The following is a 14,099-nucleotide window of genomic DNA, read 5'->3' as shown; positions in this document are numbered from 1 at the left end:
GCACAATGACTGGAAGTCTATGGGTATCTGCTAGCATGCTGACTATTCATTGGGAACTCCCAATGAAAAAACTCTGAGCTATGTAGGCAGGAAGAGCACATTCATACAGATGGGCAACTGTGAGGCTCACGGACACACGCAAACATGCAAACACACACCCACGCACACTCAAATCATCAGTCACATTCCATCAGATATAAGGTCCCGAGCCATTAATGAAACGTTTTAACCATGCAGAAGGCAGACATCCCATTGTCCACTGGGGGAATAATAGAGAGTCAACGAGAGCTAGTCAAGCCAGAGCTCTGGGTGGTAAACAAGACAAGGGCAGTCAGAAGCTCCTCAAGAACATTGCCATTTAGGACGAAAACCAGACGCTCTCACAGATCCAGTCAGCCCCGTTCACGCATGCACACACACAGGAAACCGAGCACAACATAAACACAGTCCGAGGTATGCAACAAATACTAAGGGGGACTGATGATGACAAGCCCTTTCCATCCACTGCAGGTGCACTGCCTTTGAACAAAGGACATTTTTCCTTTAGTCCGGATACGAAACACATTCAAAATGACTCACTATACATTTACCTGCATTGGCACCTTATGCAACACACACGCACACACACACACACACACACACACACACACACACACACACACACACACACACATACACTGTAAAGAGACGCATGCCTCTTTAATCAATGCTAGTGCATCTGTCAACAGTGCTGTGAACACAAGACTCCCCAAACACAGAGGCCTCTGTAGCAGCCGGTGAACATGACCAAACAGCACCGCCATCCATCAGGCAGACGGAACAAATAAAGTGGAACCTTTTAAAGGTGCTCTTTAACTAGAGGACGCCTCCGACGAGCAGCAGCACCTGGCTGGAGAGAGCCTGGACTACAAGGTACTAAAGTAATGACCCTACAGGACCGAAAGGAAAATAGGACAATGCAGAGAGAGGATATTATACACTGTAACATGCAGCCACATGCAGACTGTACATGAAGGTATTGTACTGTGTATGTAAAAGGTGCACCCACACAAACGGGTTTATAGCATTACATGGTTAGTTTAATCTGTGGTTTGATCATCCATCACCATGAGGAAGAGGTATATGTCTGCCACACTGGTGTGGGCACAGAGCCCCCCAACACACATACACACCCAAGCAAAAAATAATAATACTGAAGTGTACTTAAATATTTTTAAAATCTAAAAATATACTTCAAATACGAGATGTTCTTTTCTTGTTTATCTTAAGTATACTATAAATATACTATCATTTCACTTCAACACACTTATTAAAAGTGTATTTCAATTTCAAACATTTTAATTGTAATTCAGTATATACCCCTTATATTTCTTCAAAAAAATGTATGTCACAAAGTGAGATTAAAATTTATTTAATTGTAATTTGTTGTCAACAATGATCTCAAAATACTCTGTAATGTCAAAGTGAAAAATACAAAATCAAAATAAATGACAGAGTGAAAAGAAGAATGCAAATATACAGAACACAAATATTCCAAAACATGCATCTTGTATGCAACAAGGCCCAAAAGTAATACTGCAAGAAAACACGGTAAAGGAATACAACACATCACTGACTAACTGACACCTCATTTTCAATCATGTTGGTGGCTGCAACATGGTATGGGTATTCCTGACATCTGCAAATTCTGGGGAATTTTTCAGGATAAAAAGAAATGGGAGGGAGCTAAGCACAGGAAAAATCCTAGAGGAAAACCTTCTTCGGTCTGCTTTACACCTTTAACGAGTGTGACGAGCCCGATGCAAACTATATACTGCTTTCTCGGGAAAAGGCCCAGATCCCGTGGTTTGCGTGAAGAGGAGGCGGAGAAAAAGGGGCCAGAGGGTGGGTTGTCTTTTGAGAATTCGTAGTCGATCAAATAAACCCCCACTTCCTTCCATTCTGCTAGCAAATGTGCACTTTTCAGAGAATAAAATCGATGACCACAAGATTAAACTACCAAGGCGTGCTGCTCTATTTTGAGCCAGCTGCAGCTTTGCCACGTCCTTCTTTGCTGCACTTGACCATATTACTGGACAGTAATCAACATGAAACAAGACCAGAGCTTGGGCAATTAATACAATTGACTGTTCTGTAAAAAAAGCAGAACATCTTTTTATAACATACATACCCCCTCCCCATCTTCACAACAACTTTGTCAATATGACTTGACCATGATAATTGACCACCCAATGTTATACTTAAGAGTTTAGTTTCCTCAACTTGCTCAATGGTCACATCCTTTATGCAAAACTCCAGTTGAGGTTTAGGTCTTAGAGAATGTTTTGAACCAAATACAGTGCTTTTAACCTTAGATGTATTATTAAATCACCCATTCTGATACTGCCTGTAACTCCTTATTTAGAATTTCAGTCAGCTCACTGGCTTTGGATGCTGACATGTAGAGTGTGGAATCATCCGCATACATAGTCATTCTGTCTTTGTGTAAGACCAGTGGCAAATCATTTATAAAAATAAAAAAGCCTAACGGCCCAAGGCAACTGCCCTGAGGGACACCGCACTGTACATATCTGATCTTAGAGAAGCTCCATTAAAGAACACTTTCTGGGTTCTATTGGTTAAATAACTTTCCAACCATGTGATGGCAGGTGATGTAAAGCCATAACAAGTTAGTTTCTTCAATAACAATTTGTGATCAAAGGCTGCACTGAAATCTAACAATACAGCTCCAACTATAATCTTATTATCGTTTCTTTTAACCAATAATCAGTCATCTGAGTCAGTGCAGTGCAAATTAAGTGCCCTTCTCTATATGCATGCTGAAAGTCTGTAGTTGAAAAATAGCATTGTATTTGGTCAAACACAATTATTTCCATCAGTTTACTAAGAACAGCCAGCAAAGGGTGCTTTACTATTTTTAGGCAGTGGAATTACTTAGGCTTCCTTCCACGCATGTGGACACACACTCCTTAAGGCTTTGGTTAAGGATATAGCAAATAGTGATGGCAACACAGTCTGCTACCATTCTCAATAGTTTCCCATCAAAGTTGTCTACACCTGGTGGCTTATCATTATTGATGGATAACAATAGTTTTTCCAACTCTCCCACACCAACTTGACCAAATTCAAAACAGCAATCCTTCTCTTTCATTATTAGATATTTTATACAAAAATATGATGGTTCACTGTTCAGTTTTGTCATTTCACTTCTGAGTTTTTCCACCTCCAAAGGTTCTGTCATAAATGACACGTCAACTTTAATGAACCATGGAGATGAATTGGGTTTTCTGCCCATTGCATAATTTAAGGTACTTCAAAGTCTTTTGTGCATTGTGTTTTATGTCAGTTATCTTGGTTTGGTGATATAACTTCTTCTTCGTTTTGTTCAGTTTAGTCACAGACGTTCAGCTGAGCAGCCTGACTTGTTTGCCACCTCTTTTGCATGATCTGTTTGAACCATAACATGTTTCAATTCATCATCGATCCAGGGGGCTCTAACAGTTTATAACAGTACATTTCTTTTAACGGGTGCATGCTTGTCAACAATTGACATGAATCATTTTACAACTACTTCCGGCGCTGCTTCTGGATCCACTTTCTCATACACATCAGACCAACATTAATTTTTTCAACAAAATTGTCATGAGAAAACGTTGTTGTATAACATCTTATAAATTACTTTTGGCCCAACCTTTGACTTTCCTTGTTATTGCCCGTAATGTTATGGTTACTACAGCCAATGGGATCTGATATTGCTTTGGAGCAAAGCTCTTCAGCATTAGTGAAGAGATATGACATATGCAAGTGGATGTCACAGATCTAACATTATTGGTGTGCCCTCTAGTTGGTTGAGTGATAGCCTGGGTCACGTTACAGGCATTATTCACAATTAGAAGCTTCCTTTTGAGAGAACAACTAGTTGCTAACTAGTCAATGTTAGGGTCACCCAGAAAATAAACCTCTCTGTTAACATCACACACACTACCAAGCATTGCACGCATATTCAAATACTGACTGTTAGCACCTGGTGGCTTATAGCAGCACCCCAAAAGAAGAGGCTTTATATGAGGCAGGTGAACAACCACAACCCTTCACTAACATTTGACACGAGATCCTCTTTGAGTTTAACAGGGATATGGCTCTGAAACTCTTCCATAGGCATTCCTGTCTTTTGTGTAGATGTTATATCTGTGTATTGCTACTGCTGGATCATGAAATTAATTATCTAAGTGAGTTTCAGAGATGGCCAGTATATGAATGTTATCTGTTAGCAAGTTATGTGTGCTATTCTTAGCCCTTTCCCAGGTAGCTTAGAGATAGAAATAGAAATAGAAATACTATGGAAAGCAAATCAAATGAAAAGGTGTGTTTGTGTGTGTGTGAGGGGAGGGTCATCTGAGAGGGGGTGGAAAAGGGACATGGGCGTGTCTTCTGGAGCTGCTGGGGAAATGAAAACCGCGAGAAGAGAGTGAGAGAGAGAGAAAATATGTTCAACCCCTCACTTAATCTGTACTCACATGGAGTGGGCCACTTCCTCTCCCCCTCTCCCCCTATTTTGTCTGAACCTGTCATACTAATAAAGCCCTTTGTGGTCGACCTTGGCAAAGAAGTGAGTCTGTATGTGAGAGGACGGGGGAATGGGGGACGGGGTTTGTTATGTGTTGTTGTGTTTTGGGGCAGTAAATCTCTCTCCACTCTAACAGAGACAGGGAGGAAGGTGAGTTGTGATGGGACTGGAGACCGAGGGATCAAATAAAATAAAATAAAAGTTTGTTTGTCATTTGCGCCGAACACAACAGGTGTAACCTTACAGTGAAATGCCTACTTACAGGCTCTAACCGAAATAAAACAACAGTAAAAAGACATTTGAAAAAAGAGTAGCAAGGCTATATACAGACACCTGTTAGTCAGGCTTATTGAGGTAGTATGTACATGTAGGTATCGTTAAAGTGACTATGCATATATGATGAACAGAGAGTAGCAGCAGCGTAAAAGAGGGGTTGGGGGGGGGCACACAATGCAAATAGTCTGGGTAACCATTTGGTTACCTGTTCAGGAGTCTTATGGCTTGGGGGTAAAAACTGTTGAGAAGCCTTTTTGTCCTAGACTTGGCACTTCGGTAGTAGAGAGAAAAGTCTATGACTGGGGTGGCTTGGGTCTTTGACAATTTTTAGAGCCTTCCTCTGACACAGCCTGGTGTAGAGGTCCTGGATGGCAGGCAGCTTTTCCCCAGTGATGTACTGGGCCGTACGCACTATCCTCTGAAGTGCTTTGCGGTCGGAAGCCAAGTAATTGCCGTACCAGGCAGTGATGCAACCGCTGCTCTCGATGTTGCAGCTGTAGAATCTTTTGAGGTTCTCAGGACCCATGCCAAATCTTTTTAGTTTCCTGAGGGGGAATAGGCTTTGTCGTGCCCTCTTCAAGACTGTCTTGGTGTGTTTGGACCAATCTAGTTTGTTGTTGATGTGGACACCAAGGAATTTGAAGCTCTCAACCTGCTCCACTACAGTCCCGTCGATGGGAATGGGGACGTGCTCGGTGCTCCTTTTCCTGTAGTCCACAATCATCTCCTTAGTCTTGGTTACGTTGAGGGATAGGTTGTTATTCTGGCACCACCCGGCCAGGTCTCTGACCTCCTCCCTATAGGCTGTCTCGTCGTTGTCGGTGATCAGGCCTACCACTGTTGTGTCGTCAGCAAACTTAATGATGGTGTTGGAGTCGTGCCTGGCCATGCAGTCGTGGGTGAACAGGGAGTACAGGAGGGGACTGAGCACACACCCCTGGGGAGCTCCAGTGTTGAGGATCAGCAGGGCAGATGTGTTGCTACCTACCCTCACCACCTGGGGGCGGCCTGTCAGGAAGTCCAGGATCCAGTTGCAGAGGGAGGTGTTTAGTCCCAGGTTCCTTAGCTTGGTGATGAGCTTTGAGGATACTATGGTGTTGAACGCTGAGCTGTAGCCAATGAACAGCATTCTCACATAGGTGTTCCTTTTGTCCAGGTGGGAAAGGGCAGTGTGGAGTGCAATAGAAATTGCATCATCTGTGGATCTGTTTGGGCGGTATGCAAATTGGAGTGGGTCTAGGGTTTCTGGGATAATGGTGTTGATGTGAGCCATTACCAGCCTTTCAAAGCACTTCATGGCTACGGAAGTGAGTGCTACAGGTCTGTAGTCATTTAGGCAGGTTGCCTTTGTGTTCTTGGGCACAGGGACTATGGTGGTCTGCTTGAAGCATGTTGGTATTACAGACTCAATCAGGGACATGTTGAAAATGTCAGTGAAGACACCTGCCAGTTGGTCAGCACGGAGCACACGTCCTGGTAATCCGTCTGGCCCCGCAGGCTTGGGTATGTTGACCTGTTTAAAGGTCTTACTCACGTCGGCTACGGAGAGCGTGATCACACAGTCGTCCGGAACAGCTGAAGCTCTCATGCATGCCTCAGTGTTGCTTTCTCGAAGTGAGCATAGAAGTGATTTAGCTTATCTGGTAGGCTCGTGTCACTGGGCAGCTCGCGGTTGTGCTTCCCTTTGTAGTCTGTAATAGTTTGCAAGCCCTGCCACATCCGACGAACGTCGGAGCCGGTGTAGTATGATTCAATCTTAGCCCTGTATTGAAGCTTTGCCTGTTTGATGGTTCGTCGCAGGGCATAGAGGGATTTATTGTAAGCTTCCGGGTTAGAGTCCCGCACTTTGAAAGTGGCAGCTCTACCCTTTAGCTCAGTGCGAATGTTGCCTGTAATCCATGGCTTCTGGTTGGGGTATGTACATACAGTCACTGTGGGGACGACGTCCTCAACGCACTTATTGATTAAGCCAGTGACTGATGTGGTGTATTCCTCAATGTCATCGGAAGAATCCCGGAACATGTTCCAGTCTGTGATAGCAAAGCAGTCCTGTAGTTTAGCATCTGCTTCATCTGACCATTTTTTTATAGACCGAGTCACTGGTGCTTCCTGCTTTCATTTTTGATTGTAAGCAGGAATCAGGAGGATAAAGTTGTGGTCGGATTTACCAAATGGAGGGCGAGGGAGAACTTTGTACACGTCTCTGAGTGTGGAGTAAATGTGATCTAGAATTGTTTTCCCTCTGGTTGCACATTTAACATGTTGATAGAGATTTGGTAGAACTGATTTAAGTTTCCCTGCATTAAAGTCTCTGGCCACTAGGAGCGCCCTGTCTGGGTGAGTGGTTTCCTGTTTGCTTATTTCCTTATACAGCTGACTGAGTGCGGTCTTAGTGCCAGCATCTGTCTGTGGTGGTAAATAAACAGCCACAAAAAGTATAGCTGAGAACTCTCTAGGCAAGTAGTGTGGCCTGCAGTTTATCACAATATACTCTACTTCAGGCGAGCAGAATCTAGAGACTTCCTTAGATTTCATGCACCAGGTGTTGTTTACAAATATGCACAGACCGCCCCCCCTCGTCTTACAGGAGTGTGCTGTTCTATCCTGCCGGTGCAGCGTGTATCCCGCTAGCTGAATATCCATGTCGTCATTCAGCCACGATTCCATGAAACATGGGATATTACAGTTTTTGATGTCCCATTGGTAGGATATTTGTGATCGTACCTCGTCTAGTTTATTGTCCAATGATTGCACGTTGGCGAGTAATATTGACAGTAAAGGCAGCCTTCCTAGTTGTCTTCTGCGGGTCCGGACGAGGCATCCTGCTCTTCGTCCTCTGCGTTGCTTCGTTTTGCGAATAATTGGGATGTCTGCTCTGTGGGGTGTTTGGAGAATATTGTGTGAGTCCTGCTTGTTGTTGTTGTTGTTGTTGAAGAAGAAGAAATCTTCGTCTAATAAGAGGTGAGTGATCGCTGTCCTGATTTCCGGAAGCTCTTTTCTTCCTTAAGATATGGTTGCAGAAACATTATGTACAAAAAAACCACATAATAGCACAATTGGTTAGGAAACCGTAAAATGGCGGCCATCTCCTCCGGCGCCATTTGTGTGATGGGAGATGTGATGGGTAGAGAGACCGAGGGATGGGAGGTGAGTTGTGATGGGTAGAGAGACCGAGGGATGGGAGGTGAGTTGTGATGGGTAGAGAGACCGAGGGATGGGAGGTGAGTTGTGATGGGTAGAGAGACCGAGGGATGGGAGGTGAGTTGTGATGGGTAGAGAGACCGAGGGATGGGAGGTGAGTTGTTATGGGTAGAGAGACCGAGGGATGGGAGGTGAGTTGAGATGGGTAGAGAGACCGCGGGATTGGAGGTGAGTTGTGATGGGTAGAGAGACTGGGGGATGGGAGGTGAGTTGAGATGGGTAGAGAGACCGCGGGATTGGAGGTGAGTTGTGATGGGTAGAGAGACTGGGGGATGGGAGGTGAGTTGTTATGGGTAGAGAGACCGAGGGATGGGAGGTGAGTTGTGATGGGTGGAGAGACCGAGGGATGGGAGGTGAGTTGTGATGGGTAGAGAGACCGAGGGATGGGAGGTGAGTTGTGATGGGTAGAGAGACCGAGGGATGGGAGGTGAGTTGTGATGGGTAGAGAGACCGAGGGATGGGAGGTGAGTTGTGATGGGTAGAGAGACCGAGAGATGGGAGGTGAGTTGTGATGGGTAGAGAGACCAAGGGATGGGAGGTGAGTTGTCATGGGTAGAGAGACCGAGGGATGGGAGGTGAGTTGTGATGGGTAGAGAGACCGAGGGATGGGAGGTGAGTTGTGATGGGTAGAGAGACCGAGAGATGGGAGGTGAGTTGTGATGGGTAGAGAGACCGAGGGATGGGAGGTGAGTTGTGATGGGTAGAGAGACCGAGGGATGGGAGGTGAGTTGTGATGGGTAGAGAGACCGAGGGATGGGAGGTGAGTTGTGATGGGTAGAGAGACCGAGGGATGGGTTGCTATAAAAAGTTTGTAAGGATGTCGAGAGCTCAAAGTCCCCTAGTGCCTAGGTTGGGGTGAATGAGTATGTTTGTATGCTCTACACATAGCCTATACATTATGCAGTGTGTGTGTGTGTGTGTGTGTGTGTGTGTGTGTGTGTGTGTGTGTGTGTGTGTGTGTGTGTGTGTGTGTGTGTGTGTGTGTGTGTGTGTGTGTGTGTGTGTGTGTGGAAAGCTTATACATTCTCAAGACACCTCAGCACCTCATCAGTGCTGACCGTGCACTGGCAGAAGATCCATGGTGGGCACGCAATCCTCCTGTCTCTTACTACTCACTCGCTCTCCCTAGAAGAGGAAAGGGGGAGAGGAGAGGAGAGGAGAGGAGAGGAGAGGAGGGGAGGGGAGGGGGGAGTGGAGGATGACAGCAGGATGGAGATCTGTAATTTCCCAGTAACTTCTGGGGGTCTGAAAACCTCCATTTGTTGTGGTTTTCTGACTGTAATCAGACCCTCTGCTGGTTGACTGGCTCGGCTAGCTACTCAGTGCCGGCCCCTACACTTATTCTTGCATACTTTAACTTATACAAAACTTTCACACACATACAAACGAAATCTAATCTGTCACACACACGCTCCTTCTCTGCTCCATCTCGTGACCCTAAAACCACAACAAAACATCCCAGTCCAGCTCAGTTCATTCAAAACACTTCCCCCGTTATCACGAACGCAGAGGCTGCTCTGCAATTTACCATTTACAAGCATATCTCCCAATGCGTAGCAGCAGGAGAGAACTGTTTGTGGTGCGGTGTGTGTGTGGCTGCTGAACTTTTTTGGGGTGTCTGCATTTGTCTATTGGCCTACTCTGTACTGTATATATTTTTTATTGTGTTTCTGTCTTTGCATTTGAAAACAATCATGGGTCTCTAAGTATGTGCACCCATTTTGATTTGAATAATACTAGTGTGTTTAGCACATACAGTATCGCTGATCACTGATGAGATCATAGTAAAATCACACAATGGAGACCGTTTAGATCTCAGACAGCTGGCAGAATGCTGGAACACCCACTGGCTTGACCCCCAGCTGAGCCAGCGGGACATATCTCCGTTTCTATAAAGTTTACGGCATCCACATAACGAAGCCTGAGTTAGAGTTTGCCTTGAGGCCTTTTCGTCCGACTGACAGCTGAAAACTGAAGGAGTTTCGTAAGACGACTGCCTTCATGATATGGATGCTGCACCAGTCTTTGTATCCAGCTCCTGAAGCACATTTAAAAGTAGAAAGGAGCAGCAAGCCAGCCAGGCAGCCAGGACAGCCAGGGCTCTGAGCCCGAGGAATGTACCAGGAAATGGGCCACTGCTCCTGATAGCGATAGGAAGTAGAACTCATCATCTTATTATGTCATATTCTGTAAATGCCACTGAGTACGACGAGGAGCGCAACTCACCACAGGGCACAGGCCACTGCTCTAAGGGAATGAGGCAATGTTGCATAGAAGTAGAATTCCTAGAAGGGCATCCCCATTCAGGTCAATAGGTAGGTGATGGGTGAACCAGTGGGAATTATATGTCTATGATTATACCATTTTCACTGACCACAGCTCCAGAGGACACAGAGCCAAAGGGGTCAGAGAGAAGGGTGGGAGATTAAGGGATAATCGAGGAAGAGAGGAGAGATGTAGGGAGGGGAGAATGATTGGGGAAATTAGAGGATTTGTGAATTGAGGAAGGAAGAGAGGAGAAGGGAAATGTGACATTCTAGAGAGAATGTAAAGACAGGATAAAAATGTCAGTACCAATGAGAAATTATGTAAATTATATGACAAATTCTGTATTTCATATTAACTTGTTAAAACCTGTCTTGTTTTACTGTAATTGGAAACATCTAGACATCTAACATCTTGCAGGGGAAGTGGGAAAAAGGAGCATTCATCTGGAAATCGAATCATCATAAAACCGGATCATGTGGTGACTTTAGCCATACCAGTTATCCTGATGCCTGAATGAAGGATAGCGGTGTGTGCGTGTGTGTGTGTGTGTTTTTGGTTTTACTATCCTTGTGGGAACCAGAAGTCCTCATAAGGATAGCAAAACAAGGCCGATTGTGGGGACATTCCGCCAGTCCCCACAAGGAACAATTAGGGTTAGGGTTACAATTAAGGTTCGGTTTAGGGTTAGGAGTTAGGGTTAGGTTTAGGGTTTGGGGTTAAGTTTAAGGTTAGGGTTAGGAATAAGGGCTAGGGTTAGGAAAAATAGGATTTTGAATGGGAATCAATTGTTTGGTCCCCACAAGGAGAGTAAAACAAACGTGTGTGTGCACGCTTATGTGAGTGCACTTGTGCATGCATGTGTGTGTGTGTGTGTATGTCCGAGTGTGTGTGTTCTTATGTGTGTGCGTGCATATGTACCCTGAGTGAATCTACGGTATATGTCTTTGCCAGCATATGTTTACCCATCATGACAAGCACCTTTATGAAATGTCTGCTGACTGATGATACAGGTCCTCCTTCCCCAGCTGCCAGGGGGGGGGCTTTGACCTCTTGTGCTTCACGGGCCATCTACCAGAACTGCAACAACCAGCAACCTGCAGGTAGAGCCCCACCATGACACAGGAGCAGGGTTGGGGAGTAACAGATTACATGTCATCCGTTACATGTAAGGGATTACGAAAAACCGGTAACTGTAATCCGTTACGTTACAGCAAAGAATATTGTAATTAGATTACAGATACTTTTGAAAAACTAGGATTACTCTTAAATTCAGAAAGGAGGTTTACGAAAAAAAAACTTTTTCTCAATGACATTCAAATCAGCATTGAAAAAAGGCGCAAGTTGAAGTTTGTTCCACCTGAGCGAGTCTGATCAGAAGTCAGAGACCACTATGATGACACGTCAAATGGGTTTGATGGATCGCAGAACAAGAGCAGGAATTGGCTTTTGTAGGCTACACTACATGTCTTCCAATGGTGTGACTGCTGTCGGCTTGGCGATAAGGACGACAGCAGTGGTGTAGTAGACGGCGATACGGATATCACGTATTATTGCTATCTACATAGCGCATTGGTGTGAATCACACTGCTGCTCTCTCATTTAGCTATTTGCGCCTTACGGATTGTGGTTGTTGTAGATGGCTGTTCACAAATCTAAATGTGTATTTGAACCCAATAATGGTTGAATTAAAGAAGTTTAAGCTACCCATAAATCATTGTTTTTGAAACCAGTGGACAGCCAGTTAAAAATGTGCTCTTGCAACAGCTGCACAGTGGGGATCCCAGCCTATATAATTAAAGTGGGACTTTTATTGCTCAATCTAATTCATGCTGATAAAAATGTTTTTTTCCATAGGCCTAATGGACACTTTAAAACTCACACACTTTTGGTAGTCTTAAAGGGGCAAGCTGTTGTTACATCCATTTTTAGACTTATATATATATATATCCATTGATGCTTGAAGAATATAACTTTTAAATGCCTCATGAGCTTAGTTCAACTGTCACACCCCATCAAAACCCAAATTATAAGCTTGTTTTTCTCCAATGTTTGTAAACATTGTAAATGTAAACAAACACCTTATAGCCTCATAACATGGTTAAAACAATCCTTTTGATGTCATGGATGGTCAGTCCTTGCATCCACAGCTCTGTCTATTAATCTGAAAGTGGTTGCATTTCTCCAGGCCCATCCCTCAGCTTTGTACTAAAACAGAGGCGTGGTGGCCATTTTGTTACTGTTTCATCTGTGGATTTGCCCTTTAAACAGCTGCATATTATCAAGATATCAAAGTGTCACCAACAAAAAGTTAAACAATAGGCCTATTGCAAATGCAGCATGTGGCATTAATTTTTCACATGTAAATAGCCATTTTTCAGTAATGCTCAAAGCATGCCATTCCATGAGCGCAGCATTTATTTTTCAACTCGAATCAATGAGTCCCATCAGTACTCCATGACAACCACATCATAAACAGAGTAGGGCTGGCTAATAAGTCCTTAGTTTTGGGGTCATGCTCAGATAAAACCATTTGTCTAACCTATACATATTTCCATGTCCTATTCTTGAAGATCAAGGGGTACAACATTGGAATGACTGGAATTCTGATAGACTGGTTTTTATTGTAAAGATATTTATTTTATTTATTTTTATTTAACTTTTATTTAACTAGGCAAGTCAGTTAAGAACAAATTCTTATTTACAATGACGGCCTACCCCGGCCAAACCCTAACCCGGAGGACGCTGGCCCAATTGTGCACCGCCCCATGGGACTTCCAATCACGGCCAGTTGTGATACAATCTGGAATCGAACCAGGTTCTGTAGTGACAACTCTAGCACTGAGATGCAATGCCTTAGATCGCTGAGCCACACGGTCTAAAATATATTGTTTAATCATATTATTATATGTAGTTGAAAGCGATGGGTTAGAAGAAGCCTAAATAACCTACTCATAAAGTAAAATTGAACATCCATATCTGGCCAACTATGTAAACTTTAACATAGATGTGGTTCAATTGGTAAAATACATTTGTGTCTTCTTTTAATGCCTCTTAAGGGGAAAGTAATCTAAAATTAAAGGAATGTAATCAGATTACGCTACTGAGTTTGGGTAATCCAAAAGTTACATTGCTGATTACAATTGTAGACAGGTAACTAGTAACTGTAACAGATTACATTTAGAAAGTAACCTACGCAACCCTGCAATTGAGGAGGGCGAGGGGAGGAGGGTGGAAGGGGACAAGGGAGTGAAGGGGAAGAAAGGAGGGCAGATAGTAGGGATGTACTAGGCACTAGTGGGAGACTTTCTTCATTAACCTTGTCTTCCTGAAATATTTGCTACATCTGACAACTTTCACCCTCTCTGACATTCATTTTTTTAAAAATTTTTTATTTCACCTTTATTTAACCAGGTAGGCCAGTTGGGAACAAGTTCTCATTTAAAACTGCGACCTGGCCAAGATAAAGCAAAGCAGTGCGACAAAAACAACAACATTTCCTTCCCCTTTCCCTGTCACTTGTCCAAAAAGTTGCCATTTGCTTATGAACTTGATTATACACTGTACTTTTTAGGTTGTTGTTACATGAAAGTAATGAATACTCTGAATCCTCCACCTTCTCAGGATTAAATAACGATGGTAGTAGAGCCGCTTGGCACGGCGTATGTTATGGGAAAATTTGTCCCTGCCAATCAGAAGCACATAAGTAGCAAAGCCAAATAAACATTGTGAACATGGTTTTGTTTTCATTCAGGATCTTGCCTTGTGGGCTAAAAAACCCTTAAATGTG

The sequence above is a fragment of the Oncorhynchus mykiss genome, chromosome 9 (genome assembly GCF_057628025.1).
Source record: "Oncorhynchus mykiss isolate SJ-2025 chromosome 9, ASM5762802v1, whole genome shotgun sequence".
Taxonomy (NCBI): domain Eukaryota; kingdom Metazoa; phylum Chordata; class Actinopteri; order Salmoniformes; family Salmonidae; genus Oncorhynchus; species Oncorhynchus mykiss.
This window is presented reverse-complemented; position numbering follows the sequence as displayed.